Source organism: Lactuca saligna, chromosome 2 (assembly GCF_052625555.1).
Source record: "Lactuca saligna cultivar CGN05327 chromosome 2, ASM5262555v1, whole genome shotgun sequence".
Taxonomy (NCBI): Eukaryota; Viridiplantae; Streptophyta; class Magnoliopsida; order Asterales; family Asteraceae; genus Lactuca; species Lactuca saligna.
The window spans coordinates 158,946,237-158,968,946 of record NC_136418.1 but is presented as its reverse complement, the minus strand read 5'-3'; the positions used below and the strand labels follow the sequence as shown (position 1 = coordinate 158,968,946).

At 32.8% G+C, this 22,710-nt stretch overlaps 1 long non-coding RNA gene across 1 annotated transcript; it reads right to left on the bottom strand.

Annotated features, from left to right (window-relative positions):
* Positions 1-1,996: 1,996 nt before the first annotated feature.
* Positions 1,997-21,032, bottom strand: LOC145032381 (uncharacterized). The gene is made up of 3 exons (XR_013677121.1): positions 20,745-21,032; positions 2,294-2,542; positions 1,997-2,207 (listed from the first exon to the last, which is right to left on the bottom strand). It is a non-coding gene; the product is annotated as an uncharacterized LOC145032381 (long non-coding RNA).
* Between the last annotated feature and the right edge of the window lie 1,678 nt (positions 21,033-22,710).

Below are 22,710 nucleotides of genomic sequence, written 5' to 3'. Positions count from 1 at the left end.
CGATGCATAATGTCTTACATAAAGATATGATACTTTATCAATCTTCTGCCATAACATTTTATGTGTTGCGTTCTCACAATTCGAACTATGAAGAGGGATGTCGTAATCATAATCGAATTTTGAGAATGCACTATGTATCCTTAACTAAATTTATTAACATTTCTTGATCTAAGCTTTAGATTTTTGAAACGAAGTATAATATTCTCTCCCTTAATTATAGCAAAACAACTTTTCAACCCCTACAACTTTGCAAAGTGAATCTTTGTTTTCTATAATTAATATTTCTAACTCGCAATACTTACCATAATGATCATGTTCCCACTAACATGATGATTATTTTCTTACTAGCATAACACTTATACTCCCACTAGCTTTGACATGTATTCAGAAAACAGCTGAACTTCCAGAAAACAATGCTTATTGAATTCCTTAAGTTCATATTTCTAATACATGATGCTTTGATAAGCCTTTATCTAAGCTTCTTAAACTCATACACCTTTGCCTTGGAAGACTCACATGTGTGTCTAAAGAAATTCAAAACTTATGTTACTAAGTCCCAAATGTTCAGACTAATTGCCAAATCTCACAATTCGAATTTGAGAATACAATTGTCACAATTGATATCTTCTTAAAATCTCTCTTAGTGAAAGCATTTCCTCGCAATCATTTTCATGAAGGAGAGAAACCTTATGACACTTAGATTTTATAGTATATGTGTTCATATCCATGTAAATTTGTCATAACAACAATCATAATACAATGTTTGTGACAAATCCAACTCATATGGACTGAACTTGTTCAATCTTAATTTCTTGCCTCATGGCAGTACGAGTGCCCACCATTGCTTCCAGGTTGTTAAGCAGCTCACCCTTACCTATCAATGTACTTTCCATTGATCAGGGTATCTTGCCTTTATGCATTCAATTGAGAACTCATAGAACTCACATGCATAGTTGACCAAACTGGAATGGCACAAAAACAAAATTATGTCAACACTATAGGTTGTAAACCTCAAGTCATGTGCTAGTGATGATTGATAAGGTTTATTCTTGATTTGTTCTTGACACCTTTTTCAAGATCATTAAAAACTCCCACTGACCTCTTAACATATAAGATTCTCTTGTCAAGAAACATTCCTTGACAAAACTAATATTCAAGAGTTAGTGTAGTTCTTATCAAGACAAAACACTTTACATAATTGGTTCTAGTTGGTCATTGTCTTATCCAAGACATCACAACTTACCAATTTCAAATGTACAAGAATAAGAAACTTTCAAACTCCACATTTGATAAGTATTATAAACCTACTAAAAACATGTCACTCAAATTACAATCTTGGAGTATTACTCTAAGACTCGATATTGGAACGAAGTATGATTGACTTCTTGATTTAACCATTTCCACAATTCTTGATTCCTCTTCTTAGACATACAAATGCACTAAGACTCACTTAGAGGATCAATTGAGGAATGTTTCTTAATCATTAAGACTTATCATAAAACACAATAAAAGGTAATCTCCCTTTTTCTTAGAATAGAGAAACTTTTATCTTTCTGCCTTCTTGATTCTTCTTATTCGTTTTGCCATTTATTGAAACATTTTCAATCAACTCAAAATTATACTTAATCTTATAAGTATAATCATATTTACTAAACTTTAGTAAATCATGACGAATATTTAATCTCTCTTTGTGGTGGACTTGACCAGTGCACTACCAAGTGTACCTAATCCCTAGTCCTTCACTTGACTCTTTGTCAATGAATTAGTCTAATTTCCAAATATGAAAGGTTTTCATTCGTCACACAATGCAGGTTGCATGATTCCAGGTTTCTGTCCAATTGAAACTTGGGCGATGAGAAACTCTCCCTATTTGGTAAATTCTCGACATTTCCACAAATAACCTAACTAAGAATCAAATCCAATTCAACATTGCTAAAATTAGAAATACACAAACATCCATTTTCACACATGCCATTGCAAGGATAAATAAATAAGATAAAACTCAAAATTTATTTTATTGCGGAAAAAATTGTCCTTACAATCCAATTCAAATGAAAAATATGCTATTACATATCTCTAAGCAATCTATTTTAACTCTAAAGTGGCAGCTCAAAAATCTGATGTTTGAATCCATGCGATCGAAATCCATTTCTTCATGATCAGATTCAACACACTTCTTCCTTATGCTTCCTTTCTTTTCTTCGATCCTCCAAAACATCAAAATGTAATCTTATCATATCATGTATTAAGAATCAAAAAATAGGAACTTATAGAGTTATTTAATGGACTTTACCTGAAGTAGAGCCATACGTCTTGACTCTTCCATCTCTTAGATCTCTCAGGTAAATAGGGCAGCTTCATCTCCAATGCCCATTCTCTTGGCAATAGAAACAAATGGACCTTTTTGGAATGGCACAAGGAACTATCTCATACTTAGTCCTTTCTGTACTTCCAATGTTGCTAGTGTCTATTGAATTTTGGGAGTTTGATTCACCAGACAAGTTTGCTTGATCAGCACCCCAAATCATTGATGAATCAACAACTATAAGTAAATAGGTGAGATCAATGAGGGTCACTTCGTGGTCCATCATATAATTGTTGGATTAGTGTCTAAGTCCATAACTATTTTGGTATGTACTTGACCCGATGGTGCATGGTCCTTTTGGGTTGCCTTCACCAAAGCAACTTGATTGGAGAAATAAATAAAGAGAGAGATGATATTATGATTTATTAATATGTTATAAGAATAATATATTAAAGGAGAAATCACATTTGTTTAATTAATATTGGTCAATAATTAATTAGGAATTAATTTTGTGATCAAGTGTAATTAATTAAACTAGAGGGGCTGATTTGTAATTATGTGATAGTTACAAAATAAGGTAAGGATTATCTTATTTATATGGTGGACGAATTTAAGGTTGGAAAGCCTTAGAATTCGAGTATGATAAGGATTCAAGGATTATCTTATTGGTTGCTTAATGGATAATCAACTAGATAAGGATAATGACTGAAACCCTATCTCTACACCTATATAAACACCCCTAGGGTCATGAATTCGTGTATCCCTTCCCAAGGAGTCCTAAGGACGAATTCTAACCTCTCACCTCTCTCTTTATACCTTCTCCATTTGCTTATGGTGTTTGTGAGCCATTAGAGGAGTGACACTTGTGACTCTAAGCATTCCAAAGTCAATCCAAGGTGGAGTTGTGATTGTTATTGCTATATAACAATCAAGGTATGTTCTTAAACCTAATTATATGTTAATGTCGATTTCCATATGTTAGAATTAGGGTTTATAGTCTTGGATTCAAAGCATGTACAATAGAGAAACCTAGATCCAAGCATTAGGGTTTGTATGAGCACATAGGATGTCTTATGACCAAAACCCATCAGTGGTATCAGAGCCTAGATTGGTTTCAATTGTATTGATGCATTGTATAACTGAAAATTTTGATTTTTTGGATTGTGGAGGCTGGACTCGCCGAGTCCATGGCTGAACTCGCCGAGTCCATGCAGACTCGACGAGTCCATGCCTGACTCGACGAGTCAACTCGTCAGATGATGCTTATCTCGGGATTTCTTGCTGTTTTTGCATTAGGATAGTTACCTTATCATGTTAGATCAATATAAATCCGATTTTATGATATATATGACTATGTTCTTGATCTAATTAAAGATAATTATCAATTAACAAGATAATTGTTTCCTTATAAGATAATTGATTAATTATTTTGAGTAAATTGATAAATTGTTTTGCAAGAAATCGTTAAACAAATCAAATATGGATAATTATGTAATTAAATGTTACTTTAGATTATTTGTTATTTGATCCTTGTTGTTATGAAAAGTTTCATAATTTCCCCTTTAGGTTTTATAGTTTAAATTTGAACCCAAAAGTTTTGGAGTTTTGAAATTTAAATAGTTAAAACCCTAATGTTTTGAAAAAGGTTTCAAAACTTGCCCTCAAGTTTTGGAATTTAAAAGTTGATTAAAGGTTTAATTAGAAATGTTAAATTCTAAAACCCTAGTAATGTTTTGAAAAGTTCAAATCACACCCTTATGGTTTTATTAATTAATTAAGGAGTATAATTAAAAGAGGTTTAATAAATCCATAAAAGTTTAGGTTAACTTTTTAATTGAATTAAAAGTGTAATTGTTAAAGTTAATCATATAGTATTTTAAAAGTATAAAATACACCCAATACTATATATAACATTAAAAGTCTAACATTATATATATGTATGAGTAAAAGTCAGTCTTACCGTTAGTAGGCCTCATTCACGAAGCTGGTCTATAAGGGGTGTTTAAGGAGATTGCCTATAAAATGGCGATTGAATGGGTATCCACTCTTACCCACCGCACTCTTGACTAGTGGAGGGTCGTTAGCCGAACGGGTAGGATAGGACGAAACCTTCCATTATAAGTATAATGAAATACAAAGTAACTAAATGTTTTTCAAATTCCCAATCTTAGTTACTTAGGAAAAGTGAATTGATGCAATTCCATGAAATTACACTTTGTGCCCTTGCGAAGACGTTAGTGGAGCGTGTGTGGTTAACCGGCACACTAAATGGTTCTAAGAAAAGGTAGCAAAGGGTGACTCAATGTTTGTCATAGTTCGGTGGAGCGTGTGTGGTTTACCGGCACATCGAATAGGTAACTGCAACATGTGAGGGCACCGTGTAAGTTTGCATGGTTATTCACACCCGCTTTGTGATCCTCGACATCCCAGTCACAAACAAGAGGGGCATATCGAGATTTAAACATGCCATTGAAAGTTCAATGAATCTCAAAGGATCTAGGAGTTTTCATAGATTTAAAACTTAAATTTCTTTTTCATTTTTCATGGTGGAAATTAGTGAATTGTCATTCACTTACCTTCAAATATTCTGCAACTAGATTACGGCATCCCTTTTCTAGGTTGTAGAGTATTGTGTTGGGTCCTAGCCTTGGTATCTCATTTGGGTGATTTACTAAGGACTCAATCGATCAACTAACTTGAATTTGTTTTCTCCCGTTTTGTAGATGTCAAAGTTTGACAACTATGGTCTTCCCAAATCCCGTGGAACAAGCATTCCACATGAAGATGATATTCCGCGATTCGATCGAGGAACAAGAAATCATGCTTCACTTCCTCCTCCTCCTCCAATTATTCTCCCTAACCCACAAGATTGTAAAATTGAAAGGTTCAATGTCACTCAAGCCCTTTTGGCAAGTAAACATAAAGAAGGAAAGTCGGTGTGTGCACACGTCTTAGGGATGAAGTCACACATTGATAGGTTAAGAATGATGGGATCCGTTGTCGGTGAAGAGATGGCTGTTGATTGGGTTCTTCAGTCACTTCCTAACTCGTATAGTGAGTTCGTAAGAGAGTACTATATGATGAACCACGACGTGACCCTTATTGATCTCACCTATATGCTTATTGCTGCTGAATCAGCAATGGTTTGGCGCAATAGAAAAGCAAAGTTGATTGGTGAATCTTCCTTCAAGACCTCTATGGATATAGACAATGGCAATGAAAGACATGCAATGATCGAAAAATTTGATCACAAGAGAAAGGCGATGTCTGAAGTAGTTCCATGTGTTGTTCCAAAAGAATCAATTTGCTTTTATTGCCAAGAGAAGGGGCATTGGAGATGAAGTTACCCTATTTACCTAAGAGATCTAAGAGATGGGAGAGTCAAAAGTATGACTACGCTTCAGGTAAAAATCCACTATCTAACTCCGTTAAGTTCCTATTCATTGATTCTTGATACATGATGTGATAAGATTGCATTTGAATGTTTTGCAGGATCGGTGAAAAGAAAGGAAACTTGATAAGAGAGCAAGATGAATCTAATCACAAGAGATGGATCTCGATTGCATGGACTTGAAGATTGGATTTTGAGCTTAGATAGTTATGATAAAGTTGTTAGAAATTTTCCTTTTACGTAGTTTTCAATAGATTTTGCATTGTAAGGATAAATGTTTTTCCGCTGCTTTTATAAATAAAATAAATTTTGTTTGACTTATTTATTTACTTCCTTGCAATGAAATCGTTATGAAAATTGATGTTTGCATATTTCTACAACGAATGGATATGATTCTTAGTTATGTTATTTATGAAAATGTCGAGAATTTACCAAACAGGGAGAGTTTCTCATCGCCCAAATTTCAATTGGACTGAAATTTGGAATCACGCAACTTGGTTGCACGATGAATGAGAAATTTCATATTTTGGAAATTAGACTAATTCATTGACAAAGTGTCAAATGAAGGACTAGGAGATCAAGTACACAAAGTTGCGTGTTGATCAAAGTCCACCATAAGAGTAACAAAGACATTCGTCATGATTTACTAAAGGTTTAGTAAATATGATTATGCTTATAAGATTAAGTGTAATCCTGAATTGATTGAAAATGTTTAAATCAATAGCAGAACGAATAAGAAGAGTCAAGTAGGCAGAAAGATAAAAGTTTCTCCATTCTAAGAAGAAGGGAGAGTACCTTTTATGCTTTATGATAGGTCTTAATGATTAAGAACCATATCTCAATTGATCCTCTAAGTGAGTCTTAGTACAATTGTATGTTTAAGAAGAGGAATCAAGGATTGAAGAAATGGTTAGATCAAGAAGTCTATCATACTTCGTTCCAATAACAAGTCTTAAAGTTAAGATTGTGACAATGAGTGAAAAGTATTAAAGGTTTATAACATTCATCAAATGTGGAAAGTTGTGATGTCTTGGATAAGACAAAGGCCAACTAGGACCAATTTATGAAGTGTTTTGATAAAAGCTACACTAACTCTTGAATATTTGGTTGTCAACAAATGTTTATTGACAAGAGAATCTTATATGTCAAGGAGTCAGTGGGAGTCTTAATGGTCTTGAAAGGTTTCAAGAACAAATCAAATAAACTTTATCGATCATCACTAGCACACGAGTTAAGGTTTACAGCCTATCGTGTTGACAATATTTTGATTCTGTGCTGTTCCAATTGAGTTAATTATGCACGTGAGTCCTATGAGTTCTCATTTTGAACGCATAAAAGGCAAGACACCTTAATCAATGAAAGGTACATTGATAGGAAAAGGTGAGTTGCTTAACTACTTGGAAGACGTGGTGGGCAACTGTGCTACCATAAGGCAAGAAACCAAGATTAAGAAAGTTCGGTCCATATGAGTTTGAATTTGTCATAAATTTTGTTTTTAACAAATTCACATGGATAGGAACATATACACCATTAAAATCTAAGTGTCATAAGATTTCCTCCTTCATGAAAATGATTGTGAGGAAATGCTTTCACTAAGAAAGATTTAAGAAGATAGTGATTATAAAATTGCATTCTCGAATTCGATTATGGTTACGGTATCCCTTTCCATAATTTGAATTGTGAGGTTTGGTAATTAGTCTTAATTGTTAAGACACACATATGAACTATCTAAGGCAAAGGTGTATAAGTTCAAGAAGCCTTGATAAAAGATTATCAAAGCATTAAGTATTAGAAACATGGACGTAAGAAATTCAATAGGTATTGTTTTTTCTGGAAGTTAAGATGTTTTGAATACATGTCGAAGCTAGTGGGAGCATAAGTGTTATGTTTTTATAGTAATCATCATGATAGTGGGAGCATAAATGTTATGATTGTATGATTATTAAGGCAAGTATTGCAAGTTTGCAATATTAATTATAGAAAACAAGAGTCATTCTTTGCAAAAGTCGTAAGAATGGAATAGTTGTTTTGCTATAATTAAGGGAGAGAATATTATGCTTCGTTCCAAATCTAAAGGCTTAGATTGTGGAATGTTAATAACTTAGTCAAAGAAACATAGTGTGTTCTTAAAATTTCGATTATGATTACGGCATTCCTCTTCACAATTCGAATTTTGAGAACATAGCAAATAAAACATTATGCGTCGTGTCCCATACGCTTCGGGTATAGGATCGATTGCAAATGCTTTAATGTTTGACCATTCTAAAATTTTCCAAATGTCTAGCGCATTTAGAGGGAAAAGGGACTAGAATCAGTTTTGACTTAAATAATTAACAACTATCAAAGGACAATCCAAAGTTTGACGAGGATTGGTTGCTTGTGAGTGGTTGGAAGCATGGTATTGGATGGACCATATTGACATTATTATGAATAGATAAGATTCTATTAAGAATGAGTTGTTATATGGAAAATATGGAAGCGTGTCCATATTAGGAATTGAATATTGAAAATCTATGTCTAGATTAGAGACTTTTGTGCAAAAGGATGTTCGAAGGAATGTACTTTGAGTGAGAGACATCATATCTAAGGAATTGTCTTGTAACAATCTCCGATAGAAGATTTTGTAACATCATTAGCAATAGTCTTTGTGACTTTGGTGCAGTGACATTACGAAAGGATCGTTGCATAAAGTGTTAGAATCTAGCATATTCTATAAGTAGCAAGAATTTGATATTCTTACACTTAAGAAAATGGATTTGGAGTTGTAAAATGAGAAGGATTGGAAACGTGTTCAATTTATCTATTTCACAAAAGTAAGAACCATAGATAAACATTGTGTGCATGCTAGAAGCATGGGACAAGTGTTGGAATTCAAGTAAGAAGTTGATTACCCGAAACGACAGATAATGAGTAATCGATATGGTGATAAATAAAACGTGTTTTGTTTATACTCAAAGGTTTGAGGCCATATGAGATTAGTATTATTCTTGTGTTTCACTTTGCATGTTTTGACTTCCAGAATAATTGAGTTTATTAAGAATAATCGAATTATTCGAACGGGCCATAGTCATTCATATGTTGGAAGTAGGTATGAATGAAGACTGTCGTGAATTGGTGTGTGGATTGTCTAAAAGAGTATTAGACATAAGCAAATGTTTGCTGCAACGTTCATGAGTGCTTATGAATATGATTTAAGCATTGGATTAAACCCACACTCACTTGGATCACTATCTCGAGTGATTAGTGAGATGATAACATCTTATATTCTTGAAACCTAGATGTGTGAGTTGTATCTTGCTAATCGGTTGCACATTGATAATATGTAAACGCACTAGTAACTTGGTGTTATAAAACATATTGTTGTGTGTGATTTGGTTAGTGAGTGCAAGCAAGCATTGTATCAAAGTTTATCCGTTCCTTTTATTCAAAGAAGGATAAAAGCGATATCTTTTGGGCCCCTCGATGGTTTAGTGATGACAAACGTAAATGCTCGGCCGGGCTAGGGCTAATTTGATTTGTTCAATTAGTCAGTCGTCATAAATCGGAAATCGAGATATAGTACAAAGAGAATGATTTGAAATCATATCTCATATGATATCTAGAATGGAGGAATATATGATCCCTTATCTAAGGACACGTGTATCTGATAGGATCAGAGTTGACAGCGACTTTGGAAAGCTACGATTGCAGATCAGGATCTGAAGTCATACGCATAATAGTTATTAGACTTATCCAAGTGGGAGACTGTTGGATTAGTGTCTAAGTCCATAACTATTTTGGTATGTACTTGACCCGATGGTGCATGGTCCTTTTGGGTTGCCTTCACCAAAGCAACTTGATTGGAGAAATAAATAAAGAGAGAGATGATATTATGATTTATTAATATGTTATAAGAATAATATATTAAAGGAGAAATCACATTTGTTTAATTAATATTGGTCAATAATTAATTAGGAATTAATTTTGTGATCAAGTGTAATTAATTAAACTAGAGGGGCTGATTTGTAATTATGTGATAGTTACAAAATAAGGTAAGGATTATCTTATTTATATGGTGGACGAATTTAAGGTTGGAAAGCCTTAGAATTCGAGTATGATAAGGATTCAAGGATTATCTTATTGGTTGCTTAATGGATAATCAACTAGATAAGGATAATGACTGAAACCCTATCTCTACACCTATATAAACACCCCTAGGGTCATGAATTCGTGTATCCCTTCCCAAGGAGTCCTAAGGACGAATTCTAACCTCTCACCTCTCTCTTTATACCTTCTCCATTTGCTTATGGTGTTTGTGAGCCATTAGAGGAGTGACACTTGTGACTCTAAGCATTCCAAAGTCAATCCAAGGTGGAGTTGTGATTGTTATTGCTATATAACAATCAAGGTATGTTCTTAAACCTAATTATATGTTAATGTCGATTTCCATATGTTAGAATTAGGGTTTATAGTCTTGGATTCAAAGCATGTACAATAGAGAAACCTAGATCCAAGCTTAGGGTTTGTATGAGCACATAGGATGTCTTATGACCAAAACCCATCAATAATACTCTCTTACGAACTCACTATATGATTCAGGAAGCGACTGAAGAACCCATCCAACAGCCAACTCACCTGAAATCTCGACACCCAACATCCTTAACCTATTAATGTGTGACTTCATCTCTAAGACGTGTGCACATACAGGTTTCCTATCTTCGTGTTTACTTGCCAAAAGGGCTTGAGTGAGCTTGAACTTTTCAATCCTTTGAACTTGTGGGTTAGGGAGAACAATTGGAGGAGGTGGAGGAAGTGAAGCATGATTTCTTGTTCCTCGATCATATCGTGGAATATCATCTTCAAAGGATTTAGGAAGACCATGATTGTTAGAACCAAACATCTACAAAACAGGAGAAATTCAAGTCAAGTGGATTGAGTCCTTAATAAAACACCCAAATGAGTTATTAAGGCTAGGATCTAACACAATACTCTACAACCTAGAAGAGGGATACCGTAATCTAGTTGCAGAATATTTAAAGGTAGGTAAACGACGATTTACCAATTTCCACCATGAAAAACGAAAATGAAGTTTAAGTTTTAAATGAATTGAAACTCCTAGATCTTTTAAGATTCATTGAACTTTTCAATGGCATGTTTAAATCTCAATTATGCCCTTCAGTTTTGCAACTGAGATGCTGAGGATCACAAACAAGGTGTGAATAACCATGCGAATCATGTGGTGCACCCAATGCTACTATCACCTAATCAAGGTGCTGGTTAGCCACACACGCTCCATTGATCTATGATAAAGATCTATCCACCCTTCACTACCAATGTCAACCCCAAATTAGTGTGCCGGTTAACTACACACGCTCCGCTAACGTTTGACAAGAGTATGAAGTGTAATTTCATGGATTAGCATACAATTTCACATTTTGCCTAAAGTAACTATGATTTGGGAATTTGTAAAAGCATTTAGTTACTTTGTATTTCATTATACTTATAATGGAAGATTGTGTCTTATCCTACCCGTTCGGCTAACGACCCTCCACTAGTCAAGAGTGCGGTGGGTAAGAGTGGATACCCATTCAATCGCCATTTTATAGGCAATTTCCTTAAACACCCCTTATAGACTAGCTTTGTGAATGAGGCCTACTAACGGTAAGAATGACTCTTTACTCATACATATATAATATTAGACTTTTAATGTTACATATAATATAAGGGTGTATTTTATACTTTTAAAATACTAGGTGGTCTAATTTAATAAATTAAACTTTTAACTTAGTTAAATATAAACCAAAACCTAATGGAATTATTAACTCTCTTTTAATTATACATTTAATTAACTTAATAAGACCATAAGGATGTAGTTCGAACTTTTCAAAATACTAGGGTTTTAGAATTTAATATTTTCAAATTAAACTTTTAATCGAATTTTAAATTCCAAAACTTAATGGCAAGTTTTGAAACTTTTCAAAAAACATAAGATCAAATTGCAAATAATTTTAAAAATTAAACAATTAATTTATGATTATCTAGTTTGATCTTTGATTTTATTTTTTCACAAGATAATTCAAATCTAAACTACAAATAATCAATCTTTATCTAATAAAACAAATGATTATCTAAATTTTTGACAATTATCTTCTATTTTGGTAAGGATAATCACCCAAAATTAAAAAAAAAAAATCGGATTTTATCAATTAAACATGTTTTTGGTAATTATTCTAAGCCAGTACAGCAAGAAAATCGCGAAAATCAGCTGGTAGACTCGTTGACTCGTCGAGTCTGCACTGGACTCGTCGAGTACCCAGTGAACTCGGCAAGTTCAGTCATGGACTCGGCGATTCCAGCCCAAAAAGTCAAAATTTTCAATTTTCAGGCAATATTCGATCAAATAAGCATCAAATTCATTAACAAACAACCTTAGGCTTTGATACTACTGATGAGTTTTGAGCACTACATCAATCCTATGGTGTACATGCAAACCTCAATGCTTTGGATCTAGTTTGTCTAATGAACATGCAATTAAATATCCAAAGCTGTAAACCCTAGATCTAACATATTATAAATTAAATTAGGGTTTGGAGAATACCTTTGATTGTTATGTAACAATAACAATCTATTCCTTGGCTTCAGAAAGCTTAGTGCCTCAAGTGTTGCACCTCTAATAGAGTCACAAACACCAAGAGCAATAAGGATGAAGAGGAGAAGAGGAAAGAGGCTCCAAAAACGTATAGGGTTCTCTTAGAAGTGTTAGCCCCATTTTTGGAGCCCTGGGGTCTTTATATACTTATGTGGGCTGCTAGGGTTTCAGTCTAAACCCTAATGGACAGCTTAAACTCTAAGCAGGCCATGGAACCTTTTGGAATAAGGCTATGGACGAAAATATGATGGATTCCCCTCATAATTTCGTTCACCCCTTGTTCCTTTAGCATTCCTCAGCCCAATAACTCAATTATCCAATAATTGCATTCCAATCCCCTATATTTAATTAATCTCTTTTAGCCACAACAATAATTCTTAATTAATTCTTTGACTAATATTAATTAAACAATATGATTTCTCCTTTAATATATTATTCTCATAATATATTAATAAATCATAATTAATCCTCTCTCTCCTTAAGTCTTCCTACAAGTTGCTATAGTGAAGGCAACCCAAAAGGACCATGCTTATAATCGGGTCAAGTACATACCAAAATAGTTATGGACTTAGACACTAATCCAACAAAAACTTGGTTGTAAGACCCTGGGGGTAGCCCATGACATTTTAGGGAAAATACCACAGGGGTAGCCCATGGCAACTATATGTATGGTATGTGATATTTTGGTGAAGTCACTAAGCTTTGTGCTTACGATTTGTGGTTTAACATTTTCTGGTACTTCCAGTTCCAAATGTAAGGGTTCGACTTGCCTACATAACATCCCCTGATGGATTTTTCCGCATTATTAGTTTTGATTTACAATGATATTTGAGAAATATGTTTTATCATGTTTGGTTTTGGAATAAATGGTTATATGACTTAATGGTTTTAAATGAAAATTATTATTGGTATTTTTTCGGACGTTACACATGATTTCGTTCTCTATTGCCCAATCACTAGAACTGAAGGTATTATCGTCAATTTACCATATGATATTTCAATTTGTTTTTTTTTAGATACAAGTGATTCTTTCTGATAATTTGGTTATAGCTTTGAGTACACTGAAGACTATTGGATCGTTTGGGGTTAGAAACTTCATGCTGTGCAAGAAGCCTCAGGCGGTGCATGAGGGTGGCGATGGAAAGTCAACGGTAGTGGGAATAACGAGGTAGAACTTAGGCAGTTGGAAATCGTGGTTCAATAAATCACACAATTTCAAAGTTTCTTCTCATTTAATTCTTGATTGATGTAATGTAGGGAACTTATCTTCCGCAATTTGATTTAGAATTTTAAAATTTGATTTGTTCCACTTTTCTCTGTTTTGACAATTAGAATTTGAATTCTAGGTTGAATTCTTGATTAATACAATGGTGGGAAGGCTCAGGATGGTGGTTCAAGGTTGGAATTTGTAGGTGGTGGCTAGCCGGCTGTCATCAATGGTGGTTTTCGGTGGCTGGCAGGCTTCTAATGATGGTAGGTGATGATTGGCATTGACAAATGGTGGTTGGAGATCACGTGCTTCAATTGTTTCAGAAGGAAGGAGCAAGCACAAAAGAAACTCAAATCATAAGGACCATTCGTGTAATTTAGAATAATTAATTAACGGATAATCTATTAAAAAACTAACAAAAGTGACTTAAATGACATGTACAATATATATTATGGCCTATTGCATAAAAAATTAGCAAATAGAATAAATACACTTAACTTCATTGTGTTATAATGACATTTTCTTTTAATTTGTTATATATTTTTAAGTATTATTATTAAAATGGTATCAAGTGACCGGTTGTAATAATTCGCAATTCTATTTCCAGAATTTTATTAAATGTTTATTAATAAATCTTTGTTCAGGGGACAATATTAACGTTTATAGGCATAAATTTCTATCTCTAATAAAAGACTCTTCAACTAGCCATGTGTCCTCTTTTAAGCATTATCTCATGCCACGTGTCATCTTCTCCTAAGCCCTTGACTTAATTTCCTGCTTATTTTCTTCATCTAAAAACGTTGCTGGAAATCAATATTTAAATCAAAAATTAGTCTGTTATTCCAATAAATTTGCCAAATATTAGGCAATAAACCGCCAAGCCTTATCTTTTCAAAAAAAATTAACCGATGACCCAATTACTCCGCTTCTTATATGCCTCGGTAATCTCATGATTTGAACATTCGTCTGCATTCAACTTCTAGCATCCAACGTGCATTTAATTTCTAGCATCGATTTCAATATTCATTGTTCTACGAGATTTGAAGATTCATGCCATTAGGTAATTATTTTTGTGTTGTTTTGTGTGTGTGTGGTAATCTAAATGTGGGCGCCTTACAAGAGAAGCCTTGCTTCCTCTTGTCTAACATTTGTGTGTTCGTTCTTATATGTAACTTCAAGAAGCCTCAGGCTTTCATTGTTTAGTTGATTTCTCTGTAATTCTAACTGAAGCTTTGATGAAAAAAGTATTTCTTCTTTTAGTTCGATTTATTGGTTGATTTATATGTTCTTCAAGGAGGAAGAAATGTTCACAAGTTTTTGCTTACGGAGCTATTCTTGAAGGAAACACCGTAATGAGTGGTGGATTTTCAAACTCCAATTCTATTAAGGAAAACAATCAACAACTAAAATTTCTCTTGATTCGTGTTCTTCCCTTCTTTAGTTATATGAAGATTTTTTAGTCATCTCTTAAAATTAAGTCATCTTATATTTATAATGATCTTTCCTTGGTGTGTATTATGTGGTTGATGTTTTTCCTTGGGATAGTATTGCATCAGTTTTATGTTATAGCTACAGTAAAGTAGCTCTTTTGGATTAGCTTCCTAAACTGAAGTAGACTCCACAAATGCTGAAAACATATATGCCTCCAAGGAAATGTCATTTGTAGTTATTGGAACATAAAAATGCATATATTTATCAACTATCTGGTAGTATTTATTGGAATTGATGCTACATCTAGAAGGTACTTACTGTTACATGATCATGAAGTCAGTGTGTCAGCTTCCCTCCTTTGCCACTCAGATTTAGCATGTTATGCTTCTACTTGATCCCATTTCTTGATTGTACATGTGGATGTTGTATAACCAATTTGAAATTCACACGTGTTTACCACGAGTTTGAAAAAAAAATTGTAATTTTTAAAGTGGATAAGTAATTTGTATCCTGCCGAAGTTGATAAATCAAGTACTTGACTTCATAAGAATCGTGTGTATAGATTTGTATGGAACAAATGTATTTCGAAGCTCCATTTGTGCCTTATTTACTTGAGTATTTTTCTTGTCACTTTAAAAGCCAAGGGTACTCACAATTTTGAACAAGAAAGTAAAGCATACTAAGAGTTGATATGACCAACCATATGCTTCATTTCTAATCGGTAATATGCTTAGTTTCTAATATGTACCATTCTTTTAATAGCATATTAAAATTCATGAACAATAGAAAAAAAAAAAAAAAAAATCAAAACATGGTGAGAGGCCAACACAAGATCAAGGTTAGATGCACAGTAATAAAATGTAGAATGTTCCAGTTATTAAAAAAAGAAAAATTGGTGCTTTAAACTTAACTAAACTCTTAATTAATATTTATGTATGAAATAAAAACTAATAGGAAGATACTATATATATTAACTTTACAATGGTGGTTGTTTTTTATCGTAAAATTCTTTATCATAAAAGAATCAATTCTGGAAAAAAAAATGTCAAAAATAATGAAACAAGTATCATAGCTTAATTCTATAAAGTTTGTTATTCTAAATTAACTTTACAAAGTCGGTTGTTATTTAGCAAATATCTACACATAAATAAATTCGTTGGGATATTCAAACCAATTTACATGTCAATTTATCATTATAAAGTTACAAATAAAACATTTAACTTTGTAAATTAATAATTTTTTGCAAATCATTGATTAATGATTAAAATTTTTAATTATTAACGGTATTTTTTTTTTGTCGATCGTGATGTCTACACATAAATAAAATCGTTGGGATATTCAAACCAATTTACATGTCAATTTGAACTCATCGGTATAAAGTCACAAATAAAACATTTAACTTTGTAAATTAATAATTTTTGCTTATAAAACATTGATTAATGATTAATGGGCCTTTTGAGTAGTTTGAGTTTTATCTTGGACCGAAGGCCCAAGAAATTTCGAGCATTGGTTGTCAATATCCTTTATTTGAAGCTAGCCAAAAGGATGAGTATTTCAGCAACCTTAGAAGTGGCATTGTTGAACTCAAATATGAGGTTGTTTGCCAAAACCCATAAGAAAACTTGGAACCAGTTGAGCTTCATACGGGTCTTATTTATAAGTTTATTGCTAAATAGGAGAAAACATTATACCAAAAGTACTTTGGGTTAAAGGTATTAAAGTGTAGGAGAGGTGTTTCTATCCAAATAATTGATAGCTCAAATCTGGTCTTAAAGAAATATATGTAAAATTAAGAATATGCTATAAAAAAAGACCAAATCATTATTTTTAATCAATTTTATTTATGATAAAATATTTCTAGTTTGGTTATAAATCTATAATATAAGCTTTTTAATATTGATGTAAAAATACATTTCTTAAAAAAAATTATATATATTAATATGGTTTGATGGTAGAAAAAAAGTGAGGTAGACCTTACTAAAAATGTTATACATCTTATCGACATATATAATACAACCATTTCACTTAATATATTGCAATCCAACATATTTATAAATATAGTATTTGTTATAATCAGATTTTTTTTTTCAAGATTATAAAAGTATAATAAAATTTGTTTAATTTGAAAAAAATATATATATTGTTATTTATATTTACGGTTATAAGAAATAAGAAAAAACAATGTCAAGATTGTTTGCTATTTGTCGGGGAAAAAATTATGAATTGATAATTGATCTGGAGCGAAACCAGGAAAGACACTTAAGGGTAGATGGTAGTTAAGGGTAGATAGTAGTTTTAAATAGAAAACAACTTGCTTCTATTTATTTATCTGTTATTTTGTAATTATTTACTCTAATAAATGAATGTTTTTTTTTTTTTTTATCATTTGTCATACTCTCATTCAATTTAATGTCATTTTGTGGTTATTTTGAATTAATTTTTATTCCACATGCCATTTTATGGTTTTTTCTATTTTATTAATTCCATATAGTATTTAAATGCAATAATAAATGAATATTAATTTCCTTAATTAACTTTCCTTTTAATTTAAAAATTAGAAAAAAAAACATCTTAAATGGTTCCTGTGGTTTCCCAAAATCTGAAGTTCGGTCCCTATGGTTTTAAAACGTCATAGATGGTCCCTGTGCTTTCAAAACTTTTGACAATTGGTCCTTATTGCTAACTCCGTTAAATTTGTCCGTTAACTAAATGACATTTTCGTCTTTTCACAATCACAGAGACCATTTATGAAGTTGTTCTCTTATTATTATTATTATTATTATTATTATTATTATTATTATTATTATTATTATTATTATTATTATTATTATTATTATCATTATTATTATTATTATTATTATTATTATTTTTAAAGTTTCTCTTATTTAATATTAAACAATTATTATTATTATTGTTATTGTTATTATTATTATTATTATTATTATTATTGTTTAATATTAACTCTCTCTCTCTCTCTCTCCCCCCCCCCTCTCTCTCTATCTCTCTCTCTGTGACCACCATCAACCTCCCAAGATCCACACAACCATCACCACCTTCTACCATCATGAATCACCTTATTCCTCCATTCACCATCACCGAACACCGTTCCCAGCTCCATAATCTCCATTCCAGCCACCGCTTCACCAAGACCCACCTTCACCATTTCATCACCAAAACCACCACCCACCCTTATTTCCTCAAAACTTCCAGCCACCTTACCCTACAGTCCTACTCCATAAACCCATAACAATTGACCTTCAAACAAACCTTCACAGGTTTCTAATTCCAGTCTCCATTCACTTACCTTCATTAACTTCTTCTCTCTTCTTCATCCCCTACACCACCCACACAAACATTACTACCCAACGTCACCTTCAATCACCAAAGACCTCCCATATTCCTCCATTATCATTATACCTAATAGCTGAAAATGTAAAAAATAAAAGATAAAAGAAGAGGCTAGTCTATTCGGAAAGGAGAAAAAAAGAGAATAGTGATCGAGATTAAAAGAAGGAGAAGGAGGATGCGACGTTGGGTGACTGTGTTTGTCGATCAGATTCTATGAATCGAAGGGGGGGGGGGGGTTTCGATTTCTAGTTTGATACTATTTTTAGTTTCTTGGTTGTCTCTCTCTGGTATGTTTAATGGAATCAACCACCGCCAGTCGTCCTTCTCTGATTATCCCTCTCACCGTTGATGTGAAACCTCATCGATCTAACCCTTGTCAGTGTTTCAAGGTCCGATTTTGTCGATCTAACCCTTATCGGAGTTGCCTATTAAAGAAAGCCCAAGCACCACCGGACCCACACCGACGATGAACAGATTTGAAAGGGGTTGACGATTGGAAGTCAGCTGAATGGAAAAGGGTTGGCGGCTCAAATTTTCCGGAGAAGGAGAAATCAACATCGATCTAGTAGTTGTTGAGCCCAACAGTTGTTGAGCATGGTGGGCTGGGTACGGAGGGGTGTTTGATTTACCACCATGGGTGCAGTCGGTAGCCGATGAATCATGGCACCGTGAAAGCTTTAACTTTTTGTACACCGTGTGAAAGAGGGAAACAAAGAAGGGGGAAGCAGGCGTCAAAGAGAGAGAGAGAGAGAGAGAGAGAGAGAGAGAGAGAGACCTTTATAAATAAGAGGAAAACTTCATAAATGGTCCCTGTGATCGTGAAAAGACGAAAATGTCCTTTAGTTAACGGACAATTTTAACGGAGTTAGCAATAAGGACCAATCGTCAAAAGTTTTGAAAGCACAGAGACCATCTATGAAGTTTTTAAACCACATGGACTATACTTCAGATTTTTGGAAACCATAATGACCATTTATGATGTTTTTTCTAAAAATTATTATATTAAAGCTTTACTAATTGTCTTTATTTAGTTATCTTAATTATTTGTTTAAATTTAGAAAAAAAAACTCTTTAATTTTTATAATTCAATATTTTCATATTTTTCTTATAAATCCAAAACTTCTCAAATGTTTAGAATTTTATATTTATCTTTTTCTTTTAAATAAACTCATGTAATATATGAGTCTTATACTTGGTGCTCTATAAATTTAAATATGGAATGAGCCTCCAATCAACCCAATGCCCACCACTCACCCATCCTATCTTCGACAAACCTATTGTATTATGCGGCGATATTAACCTCAACTATTCTCTAACGACCCACTGTATTCTCTGACGACCTTATATGTCATTCTCTATAACTAATAAATAGTTGCTTCACCTTTTTAGAACGTAACCCTTCACTCGCCGCCACTTCCCAACACAATAGAAATGATAAAAATCGACACAACCCACCAACCAACACGAACCTAACCTAAAATTAGCAGGTTGAGTTGAAATTTTCAACCATTTAGGTTAAATGAGTTAACCCGTCTAACACATTTAATTAAATTAGTTTGATTGGGTAAAATTTATCAACTCGTTTTCAACCCACTAGCCTATTTAACTTTAACATATATTTAATTTAATAATTATTTAAATATAACAATGTATTAATCTAAGTTTTAATTTATAAATATCAATGTTGTATTATTATTTATACTTTAAAAAATGCAATCATAATTCCTATCTTTTTTCTTAGCATCGATAACACTAGTCACTCATCAAAATTACATATTCTTAATGTTTTTTGAGCAATTGCTTTGTATTAGTAAATTGAGATTATGCTTTTATCATACTTTGAAAGTTTATTTAAATTTGGAACTAATTCAAGTGGTGTAATTTGTAGTTAATTTTTTACATTTTTTTTTATTTATGAGTTAAACCAGGTTTATACCATTTATTTAATAGGTTGTGTTTGAAATTACATAAATGGATCAACTCGATGACAACCTATTTATCTAAATGGTTGGATTTAGTTGAAAATATTCACCTATTTAAATAAAAGGGTTGGGTTGAATTGAAATATTCAAACCCAAACCCAACACAGATTGATCCATTACTAGCTCTACAACACACTCTTGTTATTTAAAGATCAACATATTACAAACCCAAGAAAACTCCTAATTGATTTTATTGTGCATGGTTATCGTTCATTTTTCTTTTCCAGCTCACCATCATTGAAAACCCAAAAGAAAAGATACTAAAAATATATTAACAACATATCAATGATAAAAATTATTTTCATTTATCGTTAAAAAAACTAATAGCATCAAATCAAAATAATATTATTTGGTTTCTACAACTTCTTTCACCATAAACATAGAAATAAATCCACAACACCACAAATCCATTTATAAAACCTATTTCAATAACTAAAATTTGAACTTACAAAGATTCGTACATGGGGCTCACACAACCATTATCACAACACCACCACGCACCTTCTCGCTAGCCTTTCTCTTTTGTCTACTACTTTCTTAAATTGTGTCGGTGAAATAAATCTATGAAGTGTTTCTGGAGGAGGAGGGAATGAAGATGACCACAAAAGGTTCTACATGCTTAAATGTTTTTTTTTTCTTTGAAGAAACCATCAATGGGTGATGGAGGTTGAGGGAATGGAGACATGGATAAAGGCAGTTGTGATCGAGAGGATAAGTGGGTGAGGATGGGATGAGTATGATTTAATAACCAATAATGAAAATTATTTAGAAAAAATATATAAAATAGCGAAAAATCGTCTTTTTCTGTCCGTAAAAAATGAATAACGTAACAAATCAAAAACCAGATGAACCATCTGTGTCCAAATTGAAAACTTTGAACTTGATTCAAGACAAACACATAACCACAAGGACAATTTTTGTAATTTACTCTAATAAAATGAAAGTTTAGCTAATAATCATTTATATTTTATTACTAAAATTCAAATCTTCCTCAACTAAAAGCTATAAACATGGAAAAGAATGGGGTATGCAAGCACTACAAGCCCGAGTTAGATTTTTCTTGGAACGACAAATCTAATCTACTCCTAAGCTACTTCTAATTTTATCTTATTTTTCAGACATGACTTGAACCATGGACCTTAAAGAGAAAGAACAAAAACTAATATTTTTAAGCTAGAACCGTAGAAGTTGTTTTATATATATATATATATATATATATATATATATATATATATATATATATATATATATATATATATATATATATAGGTTCAAATGTTTCTAGCAACTATTGTGTGCATGAATGCACCAATAGGAATTTAGGAATAATTAAATAATTAAAAATTGTAATAAGGGTAATTGTGTAACTTTAGCATGATAATTAAAATAAAATCACTTAATTCATGGAAATTACCATAAAAATCTTTTTGACCAACTATTAAACCCTAGCTTCTCATATCATATGTATTCTACTTATGCATCCTCCCTATTGCCTCTTCCATCGGCAACCACAAAATCTCATCCTCCTCCTTCCATTTACCTTCGGCCGCATCAATTGAGTTTTGATGAACATGTCGACCATAACCCTGCTACAACCAACAAATGTTACAAGACTGAGAGAGTGAATGATAATCAAAATACCAGCACCAGTAGCAACGAATTCAAACGAATTCTATTTCTTAAGACGCCAAAAGGTTAGTTATATTTCCTCTATTTCTTATTCAACTTAATCGATTTCTTCTACCTTAATTTCTGATTCGTTGGAAGTTTCATCTTTGAAGAATCGAGACTTATTCACTTTGAGTTAAAATTGATTTATGATTCTGATTGAGTATGTATCGATTGATTGGTTTTGAAATTGATTTCTGATTTCCCATCTTGAATCTAATTGTTATCTGAAATTACACATGATGTTTACCTTGTTGTTGAATCTGATGTTAATCTTGACATGTTAATTTTCTATGTGTAATGTGAAAGTGTAACTTCCACCCACCAGGTGTTCGACATAATGCCAACATTGCATCATTCTTCTTTAAACATTCTACATATTCTTATGTGATAATGATTTCTTTTGATTTACTCTAGATATTGTAAGTTATGTATACCTTAAATATTTTAAGCATTAGGGTTTACGTTTATTTATTCTATGCATGGTGGTTTGATAAAATGTTCACTTCAAATTTGTAACGACCCGTTCCCGATATGTTAATTTATTAGTAATTGTTTTAAAGATTTGCAAGAGGGATTCGGCGAGTTCATAGCCTGACTCGCCGAGTAGGGTCGCGACTTCGAGCACGTGTTAGCTGGAGACTCGGCGAGTCCATATCCCGGACTCGGCGAGTCCATCCGTCTGGGTGAAACCCTAAATCCCCGGGTTGCCCACTATTTAAGTCACCTTATAGCCCCATTCTTGCC